The sequence below is a fragment of the Heterocephalus glaber genome, unplaced genomic scaffold, assembly GCF_053883595.1.
Source record: "Heterocephalus glaber isolate CG9 unplaced genomic scaffold, H.glaber_assembly_v1.0 deba00001561, whole genome shotgun sequence".
Taxonomy (NCBI): domain Eukaryota; kingdom Metazoa; phylum Chordata; class Mammalia; order Rodentia; family Bathyergidae; genus Heterocephalus; species Heterocephalus glaber.
The window spans coordinates 135,700-156,372 of record NW_028258349.1 but is presented as its reverse complement, the minus strand read 5'-3'; the positions used below and the strand labels follow the sequence as shown (position 1 = coordinate 156,372).

The following is a 20,673-nucleotide window of genomic DNA, read 5'->3' as shown; positions in this document are numbered from 1 at the left end:
TGAGATCTGGTATTCTGAACTCCAGAACTACATGCTAAATCTTATTCTATTTCATATGAACAGATAACAAATAGAGTTTTGTGTGAAACTGTTTTGGTGCCTGGTTGGATTGTTAACTCTGTGTCACATGGAACAAGCACCCTGTACCAGCAAAGGACTATACCAGGAGCAAGGGAATCCCAAGAATGGATAAGAAGTGATACAGCTCTGCTGATGGAGTTTGAAGTCTAGAGGAGGAAATATTCATGAACTCCATTAATGTTATTATACAAGATAAGGTAGAATATAGTAATTACTAAGCAAAACAGAAGGAACATGCTGTTGATGTGTTAATTTCAACTGGACGGGCTGTAGAAGAGTCATCAAGTAAAATTGCAGGAGGCATGTCTTCATGAGGAGGGAAAGGAGGGCATTCCAGGCTAAGAAGAGCTAAGAACCCCATGAGTGTTTAGGAGCATTTTGTGAGGGAGATGGTGTGGTTGGGATATGGAGGACTTGGACATATATTGCAAGACCAGATTATGAAAATGCTAAAATCTGTAAGACATATCAAGTCATAGCTAAAATTTACTTCCATTAGTGGAAACCCATGACTATTAGGCAAGTTATTACTATGATCATTTCATTTGGTTCTCAATTTCTGTTTGTTGTTAATACTTGAGGCAAGATATTTTCTGACCTGCTGTACTTAATTCTTCTCCCACTTTTAGGGTTCATTTAAATCTTTTCCTTACATATTTTGTCTTCTATGTTATACCCTTGTTATACTATTGATGAGAGATAACTGTATCTCTTTTAACTAGATTAGACTCTGCTAGATGACAAAGATTACATTTTTAAATATTTTTGGAATCACCTGCAAGATCTGGCCTGGTTTTGTTTATATGATAGTTGATCAATATGTGTGAAATAATGGCCTGTATTACAGCAAGTCCTTGTAGGATTTCTCAGACACAGGTATCATTTTTACTGGTGATTTGAGAGTGTTTCTTGGCTTTTACTAGGAGAGGTACACATGGGGGACTCTCGCTTCATATGAAATGACTTATCTGCCACTTTTCCCATTTCCCTCTGGAGTCAGGTAAGAAGAGAGCCAGAAAGACTTTCCCAACCTCCCTCTGACAATCTAGGGCATCTGTCAAGGCTTCAGACATCTTCTTCCCTGCCTCTCTCAAGGGCTCCCTTGATCTGTTGCTATTCTGACATCTGTCACCTTAATAACTTTCCTTTGGGGACTGAACTCCATGAGTAGGCCTGGCTGGGCCTCTCTTCCCAGGGCAGTACCTTCTTTGCAGGTCTCTCTGGGTGTTTTGTGCCAGGCAGCTCAGCTCCCTAATCAAAACCTTCATATTCAGTTGCGAGGAACACGCTGAATCAGCCCGCGCCCCAGCAGCAATCCACTGGACACCCCCCGTCCCATTCCTCTCTACAGCCACCTGGTTCCACACTACAAAGACCCAGAGGACACCAGACCATCAGACCATGACACTGGGTCCCGCCGCTCCTGGCCCAGAGGTAGGGGCTTCTGAGCCATTGTCCCACTGCTTCTGATACAGAGGAAGGGGCTTCTGGGCAACCATCCCTCCCGCTGCTCCCAGCCCAGAGGAAATGGCTTTTGGGCTGCCTTCTGTGCCGCTGCTCCCAGCCCAGAGGTAGGGGCTTCTGAGCCACTGTCCCACTGTTCCTGGTCCAGAGGAAGGGGCTTCCCAGACACCATCCTTTCCACTGCTCCCAGCCCAGAGGAAAGGACTTTTGGGCCACCTTCTGACCCACTGCTCCCAAACCAGAGGAAGGGGCTTCTGGGACACCATCCCTACCTCTGCTCCCAGCCAATGTCCCACCTCTCCCAGCTCAGAGGAGGTGATCCCAGCGGGAACCAACAGCAACCCACACCCCCCCAGTTGAAATGAGAAAACACATAAATAAGTCTCAAAAGCAGACTTCCAGATCACCTACAGCAATCCCAAAGGGAAATGAGATGGAACACTCTGATGCTCAACCACCTAGACCCACTGAACTGGCAACAAAAGGGGATCTGGAAAAAATGAAATCAGAAATAATTTCTCAGATAACAGGAGAAATTGTGCTCCTAGTACAAGACATGATTAATAAATCTAGAGAGGAACTGAGGAACATGATGGTATCTCAACATAGGAAACAAATGGAATCCATAAAACAGATGCAAATAGATTTCCAGGAGATGAAAAACTCCATTGAAAGTCTACACAGCAGAATGAGCCAATGTGAGGACAGAATTTCAGATATAGAAGATAAGATTGCAATTAGTGACCAGCAAAAGAAAAATTGCTTCAAAATTATAAGGGAACATGAGAAATCAATCCAGCAGCTGCTAGATGATGCAAAGAAGAATAACATAAGACTGACTGGAGTCAATGAAGAAACAGGAGAGACTGCAGATGACATAAAAAAATTCTTCACAGAAGTAATGGCAGAAAACTTCTCAAGCAGGGGAAAAGAACTTGACATACAGATAAGTGAGGCATATAGGACTCCAAATAGCCTTGATCAAAAAAAATCTGCACATAGGCATTTAATTGTTAAGATTCCAGAAACTCAACAGAAGAACAAAATTCTACAAGCAGTTAGAGAAAAGAAACAAATCACATACAAAGGAAAGCCCATCAGAATCACAGCAGACTTCTCAACACAAACCATCAAGGCAAGAAGAGCTTGGAGTGACATATTCCAAGCTCTAAAAGAAAACAGCCTCCAACCCAGATTGATGGACCCTGCAAAACTATCTTTCAAAATGGATGGAGAAATAAGATACTTTCATGACAAAGAGCACCTTAGGAACTTCATGAATACCAAACCAGCACTCCAAAAAATTTTACACAATAGCCTAGGAACAGACATTGAGGATCAGAACCCCAGGAAGCAAAGCAGAATGAACCCATCTGGCATGACAAGAAATGAAATGTAAAGGGGGAGAACCCAACAAAAAGAAAAAGTCATGGCAATGACAAGTCAATACGTTTCAGTTATAACCATCAATGGTAATGGTCTCAATTCACCAATCAAAAGAAATAGACTGGAAGAATGGGTCAAGAAGTAAAATCCAACAATATGCTGCATACAAGAAACACACTTAATTCAAAAGGAAACTCATAGACTGAAAGTTAAAGGGTGGAAAACAATACTCCATGTGACAGGAACCCGAAAAAAAGCAGGAGTAGCTATCCTCTTTGCAGATCAAGTAGATTTCAAAACAACCCTGATTAAGAGAGATGAAGAAGGACACTACATCCTTGTAAAGGGAACAATCCAAGGGGAAGAGATGACAATCATAAATGTCTATGCAACAAACATTAGTGTGCCTAACTATATAAAACAAATACTAATGGACATGAAAAGTCATATATGCACTAATGCAATTGTAGTGGGGAACCTCAACACCCCACTGCCACAAATAGATAGATCAACTAGACTAAAAATAAGTAATGAAATACTAGAACTCAATTGAACTCTTGAACAAATGAACTTAACAGATGTTTACAGAGTCTTCCACCCCACAAAATCAGAATACACATTCTTCTCAGCTGCACATGGGTCATTCTCCAAAATAGACCACATACTCATACATAGAACATGTTTAAGTAAGTGCAAAGGAATTGAAGTTATCCCCTATATATTATCAGACCGTAGTGTGATAAAATTGGAGATCCATAGCAAGAGAAACTGGAAAAATTTCACAAATGTGGAAATTGAACAACACATTTCTGAATAACCAAAGGGTCACAGAGGAAATTAAAGGAGAAATCAGACAGTTCCTTCAAATAAACGACAATGACAGTACAACATTTTGGAATGTATGGTACACAATGAAAGCAGTCTTACAAGAGAAATGCATAGCAGTGAATATGTATATTAGGAAAACAGAACAAGCCCAATTAAATAACCTGATGGTGAACCTCAAGCTTCTAGAAAAAGAACAGCAGGACAAACCCAGAGCTCATACAAGGGAGGAAAGTATAAAGATCAGAGGAAAAATCATCACAATGGAGACTAAGAGAACGATACAAAAAATCAATGAAGCCAAGAGTTGGTTCTTTGAAAGAATCAACAAAATTGACAAACCCTTAGCCAACCTTATCAGAAAAAGGAAAGAAAAGGCCCAAATCCATGCAATTAGGAATGAAAAGGGTGAAATTACAAAAGACCCAGCAGAAATCCAGAGGATCATCAATACCTACTTCCAGAACCTATACATCAATAAGATGGACAACATAGAAGAAATGGACAGATTCCTAGATACATATGAATTACCAAAGTTGAACGAAGCAGACCTAAAAATTCTAAACAACCCAATATCAACCAATGAAATTGAAAATGTAATTAAAATCTTATCAACTAAGAAAAGCCCAGGCCCTGATGGCTTCACTGCTGAATTCTACAAGACATGTAGAGAGGAACTGCTGCCACTACTGTTTAAACTCTTCAGTGAAATTGAAAGGGAAGCAATACTCCCAAATGCATTCCTGGAACCAAGCATCACCTTGATCCCCAAAGCAGAGAAAGACCCAACCGAAAAGGAGAACTATAGGCCAATCTTACTAATGAACATAGATGCAAAAATCCTCAATAAGATACTGACAAATAGAATGCAGAAGATTATCAAGATCATACACCGTGATCAAGTGGGGTTCATCCCAGGGATGCAGGGATGGCTCAATATAGGCAAATCAATCAATGTAATACACTATATCAACAGAGCCAAGGACAAAACCCATATGATTATCTCCATAGAAGCAGAAAAAGCATTTGACAAAATCCAACATGCATTTATGATAAAAACCCTACAAAAAATTGGAATAGATGGTCTCTACCTCAAACTGATAAAAGCCATCTATGAAAAACCAACAGCCAATATCATACTAAATGGTCAAAAACTGAAATTCTTCACACGAAAATCAGGAACAAGACAAGGATGTCCACTATCACCACTCTTGATCAATATCGTTCTGGCAACACTAGCTATGGAAATTAGACAAGAGAAAGAAATAAAAGGAATAAAGATAGGTAATGAAGAAGTCAAACTGTCACTATTTGCAGATGACATGTTACTGTATATAGAAGACCCCAAGAACTCCACCAAAAGTCTTCTAGACTTAATAATCAAATTCAGTCAAGTAGCTGGTTACAAGGTCAACACACAAAAATCAATAGGTTTCCTCTACACCAATGACAGACTCACTGAGAGAGAAATAGGGCAAATAATTCCTTTTACAAAAGCATCCAATAAACTGAAATACCTAGTTATCAACCTAACAAAAGAAATCAAAGACCTCTTCTCTGAAAACTATGGCACTCTGAAAAGAGAGATTGAAGATGATATCAGAAAATGGAAAGACATTCCCTGCTCCTGGGTAGGAAGGATTAATATAGTGAAAATGGCCATACTTCCAAAACTGCTATACAGATTTAATGCAATTCTAACTGAGATCCCAGCATCATACTTCATGAACCTTGAGAAAACAATCCAAAAATTCATTTGGAACAAGAAGAGACCCAGAATAGCAAAAGCAATTCTAGGTAACAGAGACATGGCAGGGGTATCACAACCCCCAACTTACAACTATACTACAAAGCTACTGTGATAAAAACAGTATGGTACTGGCAAAGAAACAGATCTGAGGACCAGTGGAACAGATTAGAAGATGCAGAAACAACGCCAGACACACTCAGCCATCTCATCCTCAATAAAGGAGCCAAACACCCTCACTGGAGGAAAGATAGCCCCTTTAATAAATGGTGCTGGAAAAATTGGGTTTCAACTTGCCAAAGATTAAAACTAGACCTATATCTTTCACCATGCACTAAACTAAAATTGAAATGGATTGAAGATATAAATGTTAAAATAGAAACTCTGAACCAGTTGGTACAGAGGTTAGGTGGAACCCTTGAAGACATCGGTGTAGGAAAAGATTTTATGAACAAAACCTCAGTTGCCCGTGAACTAGCACAAACAATCAACAAGTGGGATCTCTTCTTATTAAAAGTCTTCTCCACAGCAAGAGAAATCACCATCAGTGTGAAGAGATAACCCACAATGTGGGAAAAATCTTCACCTGCTTTTCCTCAGACAAAGGTCTACTCTCTTGAATCTATAAAGAACTTAAAAAGATCAGATCTCCCAAATTTAAAGACCCAGTCCAAAAATGGGCCTCTGAAATGAACAGACATTTCTCAGACAAAGAAGTAGAAATAGCAAATAAATACATGAAAAAATGTTCAACATCACTGGTCATTGGAGAGATGCAAATGAAAACAATGCTGAGATTCCACCTCACACCAGAAAGAATGGCTGCTATCATGAAATCAACCAATAACAAATGCTGGCAGGGCTGTGGGGAAAGAGGAACCCTGCTCCACTGCTGGTGGGAGTGTAGACTGGTGCAAGCACTGTGAAAATCAGTATGGAGATACCTCCAAGAACTAGGACTGGAAGTCCCATTTGACCCCACTATTCCCTTACTGGGGATCTTCCCCAAAGAATTAAAAGAATCATACCACAGTGATATATGTGCCCTCATGTTCATAGCAGCACAGTTTGTAATAGCTAAAACTTGGAAACAGCCCAAATGCCCATCAACTGGAGACTGGATAAAGAAAATGTATTTTTTAAAATAAAATGGAGTACTACTCAGCCATAAAAAATGAGAAATTAGAGACATTTATAGCTAAGTGGATGCACATTAAGGCGATACTCTTAAGTGAAATAAATAGGACACACATGTATAAATATCGAATAGTTTCTCTGGTGTGAGAAACTGAAAGTGTAAATAAGGACTAAAATGTATAATAGGTAATGTGAAATAGGAAGAAAAGGGGCAAAGGGGAAGGAAGTGGGAGGGATAGGGGAAAGGATAGAAGGGAACGGGATTAATATGAGAAAATGGAAAAATAGGAACAAAATCTTTGTCAATAGGGAGGACTGGAGGGGTTGAAGGGAGGGCTGGGCAAGGGTGAAAAATAAGAACCAAGAGAGACTATGTAAAGGTGCAAATTTCCGATGATAAATATCATTATATTTTATACCTAAAATGTACCAATGATTAGAATGAATAATCGATAATGTAAAATAGGAAGAAAAGGTCCAAAGGGGTAGGGGTATTGGGAGGGGCAGGGGAAAGGAAAGAAGGGAAAGGAAAAATGCTGAGAAATGGAAAAAATGGAAATAAAGTCTTTGTAAATAGGGAAGGGTGGAGTGGGTGAACGGAGGGCTAGGAATGGGGAAAAAATAAGAACCAAGATGCATTATGTAAAGGTACAATTCCCAATGAGAAATGTTATTGTGTTGTATACCTACAATGCACCAATAAAAAAATTTAATTAAAAAAAAAAGAAAAATCCTCACAAGATGAAGAGCATACTATTTCACATGATACATTCTCCCACTCTGATATGAATTAAAGTTCTTTATATTTAGAAAAGTCTTGCCCCATCAATTTGTGAATTCAGTTTTACTAATATTAAGAAAAAAATTGTTTCAACTGGTTAATACTTCTGCAAAGATTGTTCTGCATTCACTAACCATCCTGTTACGCTCAGCTGTATTTTGTCTTCCTGATTAGTCCTTTAAAGATGCACATACTAGCTTCAACCAATTTATTTTTCTCTCTTTAATAATGTCTAAATTTGAAGTGTTAAATGACAACTACTAACACACATATACACACGCATATTTGTGTATTATATAAAATGGGAACAACTTTATGAAATAAAATACATAGGAATTCAAAACACCATCCAGATAGAAATGTCATGATGTTTTAGTGGTAAGTCTTCACACTACGGTTTTATCAAGTACCTGGCCAATGGTATCTGGTGTCATGTCTTTTTTTCTTGTCACCTTGGTTGTTAGTATCACCTTGTTTCCAACATTAAATGTTCCACTTCCTATTGCAGAGATGCCAAGCATGATAAATATTCAAGTTCTCTGTAGTTGCTCCATGTTCCTTCCTTATGAAAACCTGCTCAGAGTACCATGGAATTCATCAGTGGTAGTTGCACAAAACACTCTTTCACCATTTCTAATGCGCACTGTGGTTCCACAATGCTGCAAAATCTGTTGCAACAAAAGGGGCTTTACAAGCCTCTCCATTTTCATGTGGGAAATAAAAATGTGTCTGTACTAAAAACTGCCTGGAAGAGTCACCCATTAATTAAAAAGGCTTTCTTTGTTTTTCTTGATAATAAAAATGACCCTACTGAAAATAACTGTCTATCTTTGGGAATAGGGAGTGCGATGAGTAAAGCTAGAGGTTTAAGTTTTAAAACTGCTTCAGGCCTGTGTGAGGGGGTTATCTATTCTTCCTCTAATAAAGGTGTTTTTATTGATTTTGTCTCTCTTTACCTATGTTGCATAATTGAAGGAGAAGTGAGGGGACTTTGCCTCCTTTTTTTAATAGTACATGTTTGCAATACATAATCAATACATTTATCCTGGTGAGCTGGTATATATTCATATTGTATCTTGCCTCCTCTTTGTTAAGAAGAGGCATAGAGTCCTAAGATGATTTATTTACCGTTTACTACTTGGAGAAAGAGAGAGTGGAAGATCACATTTTCCATTGAGTCTCTTGGTTTACCAATACTATTGTCAAACATTGTGATGGAAAATTAGGTAAACTTCCATTCCCCTTGATACACAAGCACCCTGGTCCCAGAGAATGGAAGTGGTGTACAGATGCGGCAACTATCATTTGTGATCCCCATTGGAATGATACAAAGAAAACAAAGACACCTAATAATGATCAAGAAGTGGTCTAGGCAGAGTAAGCATGTTATAGACAAGTGACTTTTTTAAAAAAGTCAAGGTAACGTAAGGTGATGACAGGTGAATGTCAGCACTTGAACTCAGAACATTTGAGCCAAGGTACACACTTACATAACTGTGAAGTAAAATTGTCTACTCATACAGAGCAGGCTTCCAATTCACAGATGTTACTGTGAGCAGTGTTACTGCTCTTCTGGGACCAAGAAAAACTGGTTTATAAACCTCTCTAGTGTCTAAAAGTGTGAAACAAGACAGACTCCATCTTAGGTCCGGATAGTGAGAGTAGAGGTTCTTGAGGAACAAGCAAAGCTGGAGACAGGGAAGAAGAAAGAAGGATCCACGTACCCAGGCATTTGCCAGGACTGTCCCAACTCTACCTTCCCTTCCTCATTACATTGTCCCTCATTGGATCAGGCAGAAATGGCATTACTATGCATAGAGTGGTTTTGCTTAACTTTTTATCTCTTGAAGGCATGTGTTTTGGAAATAAGATCCCACTACCCCAGGGAAGTTGAGATCTCAGTTGTTTTGCCACAAAACAAAGTGATGTCTGCATTAATGAGCTGCCTGTCTTCTAAACAGCTCACAGAACTTTCCTGAGTGAATGTCTTTTTCCCTCACAACACCCCCAAGAGATGACAGGTGGTGAACACTATTAATCCCATTTTGCAGATGAAGAAATACTGTTAATCCTCTATTTCTGTTTCAAGAACAAGACATGCCCTGGAGTATGTGTCAGTTTATACATCTGTTTGATTCCACCAAACATCTGAGAAATACTATCTATAAGCTCAGAGCTCCTATTTTTACCCCCTTCAGCTTTTAATTTATCACACCTTTGAGTTTCTGAGGATTGTTAAATTTAGGTGCTAAATGACAACCTAAAAAAAAAAAACTATTATGAAGTAGGGGCACGTTCCCATTTCTTGAAATATTCAGCAATAAAAGCTAGGAAATCATATTAGAAGACTAAATCTGAAGGGCAATTAAAATATTTTCTTTAACTGCGGTTAAGAGACTTGTGAAGACACTGGTTAATGCTGGGACAGCAAGAGCGTAAAGAAATGACAGGTACTCTTTACAGAAAGGGGAACTGCTCATTCCTGTATACTTGTGTCAAAAAGGAGTAAGGTGCCCCAGGCTGGGTCTAGGCAGATAAGACAATCAGAATAACAAAGACACGGAGTCATATACAAGTTCTCAGAGACCATTTGAATCTTTCTAAAATCAGAATCAAAAATGTGGCATGTGACATAGCTTATATAGGACAGCAACTATTAATGAATAGCTATCCTATGCTTGGCAGGGTGTCACATATCTTGTACTATCTTATAACAGGAGGACAATGAAAGAGCTACAGCTGAGTACTATGATCTTGACAAAGTCAACTGCGGTCACTTAAACACTGTGTTGCAATCTTCCACCACTAAGTTGTTGGCAAACCCCATGAACATCTGAAGCAATAATTAAATAACCATGTATATTTTCACTTCCTGTCAGAGGTATATTGTAAATATTGGAAATATTCTCAGAAGATACATTTTAATTATATTTATTTAAAATACCAAATTGATGCATGCAGAATAATGCAGATATACTTTAATTCCAAAAGCAATATGGAATCACTGTAGTGGATTCTAGGGGAGCCACTAAAAGGCATTTATCTCTCCTCATATGGATTATTGTAGCAGTCTTCCTAATGGTCTATTCTTATCTGTAGATAATACGATCTTTCTAAAGAAAGGATATTGTCACTTTCCCCTTATTTTAAATATAGTCTTTTTAAAAGAAGAATTTGATGTCATCCCATTGTCTAACAGATATAATGCAAACCCCTTTTTTAGTATCTAAGAAAGCATCCCCCAGTTTTATACAGCTGGTCTCAAACTGTATTGTAAATCTCTGCTTTCACATCAGCCTTATGGAAGCCATGATTCACCCAAACTAAAGAATATTTGGAACTTTTTATCTTTTTCCTTTAGGGTTATTCCTTTGCCCTTTATCTCCTTCTTCCTTGTTTGAAAAACATCTTATCAAGATATAGCTCACACATCCCTAAAATTACCCATTTAAAGTCTACATAAACTATTTTTAATATCCATGCAATTGTAAAGCTATTACCACAATACATTTCTGTCACCCTAAAAAGAGACTATATTCCCAGAAGTATTAATTCCTCAGTTTCTCCCACTTTCCACCTCACTTCCAACTTCAGCCCTAGTCAGTTACTAAAGTTCTTTGTAGTTTAAATATTTGTCTGTCCTTGACATTATGTAGGAACAGAATCATGCAATATGTGTTCTCTCAAGACTAGCTTCTTTCCCTCACCCTCTTGGGCCTTCTCACTGAGCTATATCCCCAGCCCTTTTAAAATTTGTGTATTTTTTAAAATTTGGAGATGGAGTTTCACGAAGTAGCCTGATTGCCCAGGCTGGGCTCAAATTTGAAATCTTTCTGCCTCAGCCTCCAAGAATATTGAGATTACAGGTGTAGGGTACTGTACCCAGCTAAGGGTAACTTTGTTATCCTGATACATTTTCACAGTTCACCTAGGGTTATAGCTGTATTCCATTCCTTCCCATTACCCCTCATCTGGGTTCTGAGAGCAGAACTCTGGACCCTGGGCATGCTAGGCAAACACTCTACCACAATAAGTCCCCAATTTATGAACATTTGAGCTGCGAACTTTCACAGATACAAACAGACCTTGTGTTACAAGCATGTAGTGTGAACAAATGGCAGAAGCAGCTCATGTGTCTGCTGGCCATTGTCACAGCAGTGCTGCTGAGTGCTCACTGTTGAGTGCGATCGTACACAGCTAGCTGTGCAATGCTCAGAGCCCGGCAGGTCCAGAAGCAGGAGGAAAATCAGTGGCGATGTGGAAGGGACCGCTAGGAAATGCAAAGCAATATGCAATGCATATTTCTGTCAAAGGTGTATAAGACTCACTTTGTCAGAATTACAAGGGAATCAGTCTTATGACTGTTCTCTCAGAACTAAACTCTCTCATAAATTGGGGACTTTCTGTATTGATCTACATTCCCAGCTCTTATGGTTGAGAGCTAAAATATTCCCCCAAAGTCTTATGTGTTCAGAGATGATTGGATAATGGGGCCCTATACTCATGAGTGGATTAATTCAGAGCTGATTGTTCTGTTACGAGGTGGGGCCTTGTTAGAGGAGATGAATCATGAGGAGTGTGACCCGGAAGGGTGTATTATTGTCCTCCGCTGCTTTGTTCCCTCTCTACTTCCTGGCTGCCCTAGAATGAGCAGGTTTTTGTTTTTCCCTGGCCTTCTGCCTTGTAGGTTTTATGTTGGAGCCAGCTGAGCATTCATAGATAGAATCCTCTGAAACTATGAGTCAAATGAACCTAAACCTTTCTTGTTTTAAGCTGGGAAAATTACTAATATATCAGCTCTGCATTCCTTTTCCTTGCCAGATAGTATTTCATAATATGGATATATGCAGTTTTCTCACCCGTTGATTGACAGTGGTTTGTTTTCACTTTCTTTCTATTGTTAACAAAGCTGCTAAGAGCTGTCACACCCAAGTTTTACTTCATTTTCTGTAATGACATCCAAATCAGGGAATTTGCATTGAGCTACACCCCAGCCCTTTTTTATTTTCAGTTTTGAGGCAGGGTCATGTTAAGTGGCTCAGTTGCCCAGTCCCTGCTGGAATGGATGATCCTCTTGTCTCAGTCTCCTTGAAGTGTTGGGATTATAGGCATGCACTTCTACACCTGATGTCAGACAAGATGTTTATATGGATGTGTATTTTAATTTCTCTCCGTTATATATCTGGGAGTGGAATTGCTAAGGCCTATGTTATTATCTGTTTAACTTTCTGAAGAACTGACAAAAAGTTTTTCAAAGCCCTTGTACTATTTCATCTTTCTGCAAGCAGTGGAGGAAGGCTCCAATTTCTCTAATTCTTTGACAACACTTGTTATTATCTGTCTTTGATTATAACACTCTTACTGCTGAGAAGTGATATCTCATTGTGGTTTTGATATACATTTCCTGATGGCACAAAATTCTTGTTTATTTGTATATCCTCTGCAGAAGAATGTTTATTCATATCCTTTACAAATTTTAAAATTGGATTATTTATCTCTTTGTTATTGGATTATAGGTGTCCTTTGAATATTCTAGATACAACACCTTTCTCCGATGTGTGATTTGATAGTATTTAATTTTGAGGGCTATCTTCTCATCTCTTTGATGGCATTTGAAGCATACAGCTTTATTTTTATTAAATCTAATTTATTCATTTTTCATTTTACTTCTTGCATTTGTAGTATGATACATAAGAAAATTTTCTACAAGCTGTGATCTAAATAAACCTTTCCCCCTTAAACTTTGGGTGTCAGGTATTTTGTCTGAGCAACAAGAAAATTAACTAAGGAATGTATAAAATATTTTTATGTATAAATTTGATCCACTCTCCAGTTGAGGAATATTTGTATTGCTTCCAATTTCTGGAGTTTAGGAAAAAAATTATTATCAATATTTGCATATAAATTTTCAAGCATGTTTTATTTTATCTTATAAATACTTTGGAGAAAGAACACAGAATTTTATGTGCTCGGGATTTAGCTCAGTGGTGCCACCACCTTCCTCACAAGTGCAAGGTCCTGAGTTCGATCCCTGTACCAAAAAAGGAAAAAGAAATAAGAAAAAGAACACAGAGTTTTATGATAAATATGTGATTAGTTTAAAAGAAACTGCCAAACTACATTCTCATTAACAGTGTATGAGAGAGTTACAGTTACTTCAAATCCTTAAAGATACTTAGTATGTTAGCTTTGTTAGTTTGTTTGTTTTGTTAGATTTCAGCCCATAACAGGGCTGAACCTTAATGACTAATGAGGTTGGTCATCTTTTATGTGTACTTATAACCATTTATATATATGTTTTTTAATGAAATATTTTCAAATTTTTTTGCATATTTAAAAACTGAGTTTGCATATTATGTTTTTAAAATCCTGTATATATTCTTAATAGAAGTCTTTTATTAGCTATACGTTTTGCAGTTTTTTGGCCTCTGTTCTTTGGCTTGTCCATTGATTTTTTTGTGTCTTTCAAAGAGCATCAGTTCTTAATTTTGATGAAGTCCGGTTTATCAAAATTTTATTTTGTGTATGGTTCTTTGGTATGATGTCTAATATATCTTTTTTTCCCCCTTAAATTCTTTTATTGGTACATTTTAGGTAAACAATCCATTTACATTTATCATTGGGTGCTTGTACCTGTACATGATGTATCTTGGTTCTGATTTTTTCTCCATTACCTGTGCGCCCTTCATCCCCTCCACCCTTCCCTATTTACATAGAGTTTGTTTCCATTTTTTTCTTTTCTCCTAATTTTTCCTTTCCCTTCTTTCCTTTCCTCTTCCCCTCCAATTTTCCCTTTGGAGCTTTTCTTCCTATGATGTCTAATATATCTTTGCCTAACTCAAGTTTTTCTCCCATGTCTTCATCTATAAATTTTATAATTTTAGGTTTAAGTTGAGACTTTTATCTATTTTATGTTAAATTTTGTATAAATCATAAGGTATGTACCAAAGTTCCTTCTCTTTCTCCTTTTTCTTCTTTTTTGCATATGTTCTTTAGGTTGTTATAACACTGTTTTGAAACATTCCCTTTCTTCACTGAATTTCTCTTACACCTTTGTTGAAAACCAATTGTCTATATATGGGTAGGTCTATTGCTAGACCATTTATGCTCTTCTATTGACCTGTACATTTACCTTTTTGTCAATACTGCATTGTCCAATATCTCTAAGTTCATAGCAAGTCTTGAAATCAGTTTTATGTGTTTCATAACCTCTTTTTCAAAAATGTTTAACTATTCTAATTTCTTTGTCTTTTCCTAAAAGTGTTAGAACAGTTGTTAATTTCTACCAAAAAATCATGCTGAGATTTTGATTGAAATAATATTAGATCCTTACATCTATTTTGGAAAATTATTATTTTAATAATATCAAGTCTTTCATACACAAACATAATAATATAAGATGGCCTTTATTTATATATGATTTCCTTGATGTTTTATAGTTGTCACTATACTTACACTGCACACATTTTGGTAGAATTATACCTAAATTATTTCATCATTGGAAGTGCTGTTGCAGTTGTACTATTTTTTAGATTTTAATTTCCAACTGAATATTACTAGTCTAGATGATTCCATTAATTTTTTGTTCATTGACTTTGTACTCTTTGATTCTCCTAAACTCATTATTTCTAGGAAATTGGGGCTTTTATCTTCTGAAATGTACCTCTGCAAGTGGATGACATTCTTGTCAAAGATCTTTTGCTTTCTGTTTATTTATTTTTGCCTTAAAGTAATAGCTATAGATCAGTTACTGTGTCGAATAATAATGCTGAAACTGATATCATTACTTTGCTCCTGATCTTAGGAAGTATTTTAATCTTAGATCATTAAGTACAATGTTAAATGTGTCTTTTCCTAGATTAGTAACAGAATAATGCTTACCTCATGAGTTTGGAAATATTTTCTCTAATAATTGACATTATTATTAAAATATTAATAGAATTCATCAGTGAAGTCAGCTACACCTGAAATTTTTATTATTAAAATATGCTAACTATGAATTCAGATTTGTAATTGATGCATAATTATTCAGATTATTTCTTCTTTGGTGTTAAAATGTTGTTCATCTGGAAAAATGTATTCATTTTTATCAAAGTTTTAAAATTTATGTACATGAAGTAGCCTTTATTTTTTTCTCATAATGCTGAGAAAGCCATTCATGATATATTCTATTTCAGCTATGGTAATTTGTATTCTATGCCTTTTTTCATAGATTAATTAGAAGCTTGTAAATTTTATGAGTCATTTCAAAGAATCAGTTCTTGGTTTCATTAAGATTTCTCTCTTGTCTTATACCTTTGTTATTTTATCTCTATTATATTCTTCCTTCCACTTGCTGTGAGTTTTTTTCCTTTTTTCTTATTTTTTAAGGTAAAAGCTTAGATCATGGATTTAAGGTATGATTTTTTCTAATGTAAGCATTTGATGTTATGGGTGTCCTTAGTCCTGCTTTAGTTTTATCCCACACATTTTGATTTGTTGTATTCCTATTCACTTCAAATAAAAAATTATCCAGTTCATTTTATGAATTCCTGTTTAATCTATGAAAGTATCTGTAATTCTATATATTGTTCAATGATATTCTTACCAGAACTTTTAGTTGGTGTCTTTTTCCTTCAGCACTTTAAAGATGTCATTGTATTTGTTCTATAGATTATGTGTTTTATCATCTGATGTTTCTGTAATTCTTTGTTTCTTTTTATGTAGTGTATTTTATTTTGAGGGTTAATGTCATCCTATCCTCTTTCGACCTTTTCTTTTAATCTTTAGCTTTTAGCATTTTGAATATAATATATGTATGGGCATGTATATATTTCTGTATGGGTGCACATGGTCACGTGTGTGTGTGTGTGTGTGTGTGTGTGTTTGTGTGATGGTTTGTGAGTTTATCCTGGTTGGTGTTCTCTGAGACTTCTGGATCTATATTTGAGTTTCTGTCATTAATTTTCAAAAATTTTTTGGTGTTTATCAAATCAAACATTTCTCTTGACTCATTCTTTATACTAGAATTGACATACACAAACCATTTTATATTAATGTACAGACCTTGAATCATCTTAACTTTTTAAAATTTTAAATATCTTTCTAAAATTTTGTATTTTATCATTTTATCAATTGAATCATGTATGCATTATTTCATTTTTGCATCTCATTTATTAAATTTTGACTTCATTATGACCCTGATGAGGTCATTCTTTATCATTGTTACCTTGTTTTTTTTATATTTGTTGCATTGCCATTTGATATTTTTCTCACAATATCTACTTTTCATTGAAACTCCTCACCTGGTTATGTATGCCACCCACCTTTCCACTAGAGCATTTAATATACTAATCACAGTAATTTTGAATTCCCTATTTGAGAATTTCAATATCTTTTTCATATCTGTTTGCCTGTTGATTGCTATGTCTCTTAGTAATGGATTATTTTTCCTTTTACCTTGCTAAGTTTTTCTTTTCATATCTTTTGGTAGAAAGCCAAGCACCCTGTGCAGGTGAGTAGACGCTGAGTTTAATTGTGATTATTCCTGGAAATCAGTTGTCCTCTGGTAGATGTTTAGTATGTGGGGTTGAGTCAGTCTAGTCAGGTATTGCTCTGGGTTGGGTTTAATTATTGGTGTGGTTACACCATGTACACCCCCATCTATCTTCACTTTCCTTTAGCTTAGATAGTACTCAGCCAGGACCCTACAGCAGCTATTGTGCCTTCCTGCTAGGACTACACCATAAAAAAGGTTTCCTTAGAAACCTCCCCTGCCCCACTTCTTCTTATAAGCAGAGAGGTTCATAGAAAAGTGCCTGAATGAGGTGTGAGCTCTTCTTGTGTCATGACAGCAGGAGTGTTTTACTTTTACTACAACACATTCATGATTGTTATCAACTGGTTTAAAAAATTAGATGATTCCTTTCCAGCAGCTCATATGACATTTCAGGCATCCTTTACCTGCCTTCCGCCACTGGTAAAAGTACTACATGCTTTGGCCCTATCTTCCTTCAGTAGCATCTGTCTTTTGTCACGTGTCAAGCAAGTTGATTGTCCTGTGACTTCAGCTCTCTGATAAGTCAAGAAAAAATATGACCTTGTAGACTATTTGGCTCTATTTTGTCGGTGTATGGAGCAACTTTCATCGCACTTTTATACATTCCCAGTCAAAGCTGAAGTTCCTTATGTGGCTCTACTTCACATCTGGAATAAATATTTGAGAATGATTAGGTGTTTGAGAATTTCAAGTAATAATGATTAGAGAGATAAGGGACTCGTAGATTAAAGAAAATTAGGGAGCTTGAAGGATTTTGTTTCTACATTTTAGTAGTTATAGCAATAAGTACACTTACGGTATTCTGTGTTACTTAATCTTCATAGTAGCCTACTGAAAAATTTAAAGTCCTCAATTTACAGATGTGGAAGTTTAGATTGTCTTCAAATGAGTTTTCTAAGATCAATTGTAAAAGAACTAAGAGGTCCAGTTTGGCACTTAATACATAACAGTTTTTAAATAATAAATGACACAATAGATGAGTAAATGGCAGTGGTTAAATGAGGACTCATTTCTGTTGCCTCAAAAGTCTAAAGGAAATTTTTCTTAATAAGTTTAACACATCTGGAATATTTATAATTCAAAAGTAGTGATTAGTAATCGTGAAATGTTTTTATAATTTAGAAGAAAAGTGCTATTTACATCAAAGGATATTCACATATATTCTCTTTTTCAATTGTATTTTCTTTTTCTTTAGACTGGCACCTAATTTGCCACATTTTTCATTGGCTGTGTGTGTATCTCAGTCACTGCTCTTATTAAATTTTAGGGGAATATCTGCTTATATAGCTATCTCACTAAGCTATGTGCTTACCCAGAAATAGAAGCCATATCTAATTTACCTTGTGACACTGGCTTCCAATAAGGCATCTAACACAAAATAAATACTCAATAAATGTAGCTGAAATAAAATGTAACTCATATATACCAAATTCACTGTAAAGATAATAAATAGAACTGTTCCCTCTGTGATACAGGATTTAAAGTCTTGTCCAGAGGCATCTTCTTTGCCAGTTTTCACAGCTGAAAATCAGATAGTCAGCTACCTTGAGCTGGAGGTAATCGTGTGTTAACCAGAGGTGGCATCAAGGAGGGAAACCTTTAGAGGGGTGTGGGCCCTCATAATCTTACTCAGGATTACTCATATCTTTAAATAGGAAACAGTGATATTTTCTCAGTCTTATATAAGATGCTATAAAAATGTTATTTTTTTCCCCAGTACTGGGGAGTACTGGGGATGGAACCCAGGATCCACACACTGAGCTACATACTCAACATTTTTCTTCTATTTTTTTAAAAATTTTGTGACACAATGTTTCTAAGTTCCTAAGTTTCCCAGGCTGGGCTTGAACTTGTGATTCTCCTGCCTTAGCCTCCCAGAGTTCTGGGATATAAAAGTATTCTTAGTCCTCCTAATTAATCATGTCCTTTTCTCTTTCATTTTCTACTTTTGTGATATATAAAAACCCCAAACCAGTATTATCTATAATAGCTAATAAATTCCTCCAAATAGAAAATACTGTAAAAGCCACTAAGGTATTCGAGGCAACTGGGAGTCAAAATATGGACTATTTGTCATTATTTTGCTTTTTCTCTCCTATAGAAGCCTTATATATCATTAGACAGAAATGGGTTTAGTACTTTCCCATCTAAAATCTTTTACTTGACCTCCAAAGTTTAACACTAGAATGTGACCTTTTCTAATTTAGCTAATAATTGAAGAATGCCTTTTCATTTTCTTTACATTTTAAGCAGGATTCTAGACCTCACCTGCATTTCTATCTCATCATGATCTGGGCATTTTTAGTTATTGAACAATTGGCCTGGAAATTCCATTTTTATGTGTTTGAATTCACCAGTGACATTTCTACAACAATCTATATGTTCAGTTGGCAGGTGAGCGGGAATCAGATTACTGGAGCAATTGATTAAGTCAAATCTCAACTACACTCTTAACAAAACTTAGTATGCAGAGCCTCCTAGAGAATTCATAAAGTGCTTAGCTACCAAGTTGGGACATTGTCTGAGGAAGATGTTTGTACATAGGCTGAAACCTTGGACATTGGAGAGTTTTAGACATGTGTTCAAAGTAATCCTTTTGTCTTTCTTTATAAATTTTTATTTAACAAAAATTATTTCAACTTATGACATTTTTCTTTGTGGCTCCACAAGTCAGTGGGTCAAGATTTTCTTTTCTTTTCTTTTCTTTTTTAGCAGAAAGTCCAGTTTATTTAAAAAAGGGACAAAACCCAGGTCTTAGGTAGTAGTGCACACGTGTGATCCCAGCGACTTCAAGGGGCACCTGGACTACGTGACGAGACCCTAAACTCAAAAAGACCAGAGAGAGAAAAGATAAAAAAGGGGGGGGTGTGTGTGAGAGAAGAAAAGGTAGAAGTGAGACTGGAGATTTTCCGGTCCTAGAGCCAACCTAGTGCTGCTTGGTTTACGCCAAAGACCCGCTTACAAAAACTAAGCAGCTGATGAGCCAGCCCACACTTGGAAAGAGAAAAAGGAACAAAAACTCTTCTCTTACTACCGAGCTTGAAACAGAAGCCACTCAGATTGCGTTCCTTCCCCCTCACTCCCCCCCGAAGAGAGAGCAAGAACAATCATCAATGGCAAGTGGCAGTTGCAGTAAAGCAACACCAAGAGCCGGCTTCACGCTCAGGAAGGGGTCAAGATTTTCTTATCATGAAATGGCATATACTGAGTATCTGCAGACAATATTTTAAAGGTTAGCAGATGTTTGTCTATTGAATTGAAACAACTTATATCCTTGCTTTTGATTCGTCTTCCTGTGTGTAGAAAAGAGCCAGCCGGTTAAACATTGTCCAGTTTTGAAACAACTTGACCACCGCTGTAGCCTCTGAATCTGACTCAGTCCCAACTAAGTATAACAAGTAAATAATTAAATATGATTAAATTTAATCAGCAAGTGCAATTATCTGGTCCTGTAGAGAAATTTAGGACTAACAAATACTGCCTAAGAAAAAAGAATGGAGAAAAAAAGCATACAATTTAAAATAGAAAACCAGTCCTGCAGATGAAAAGAGAAACAGATGTTTGAAAACTTAAAGAATAAGAACAATTAAGACATTAGTTTCACAAGAAAATATGATTCTTGTTGGAAATATAAAGGAGAGAAAAAGATCTGAAAAGGAAAATGAAGATGAAGGGAGAAGTGGTGCTTGAGAAAATTCAAAATATGATATTCAC

General features: G+C 36.5%; 1 non-coding gene across 1 annotated transcript; it reads right to left on the bottom strand.

Moving 5' to 3' along the window:
* Positions 1 to 20,009: 20,009 nt before the first annotated feature.
* LOC147823929 (small nucleolar RNA U3) lies at positions 20,010 to 20,227 on the bottom strand. The gene has a single exon (XR_015443119.1). It is a non-coding gene; the product is annotated as a small nucleolar RNA U3 (small nucleolar RNA).
* Positions 20,228 to 20,673: the final 446 nt, after the last annotated feature.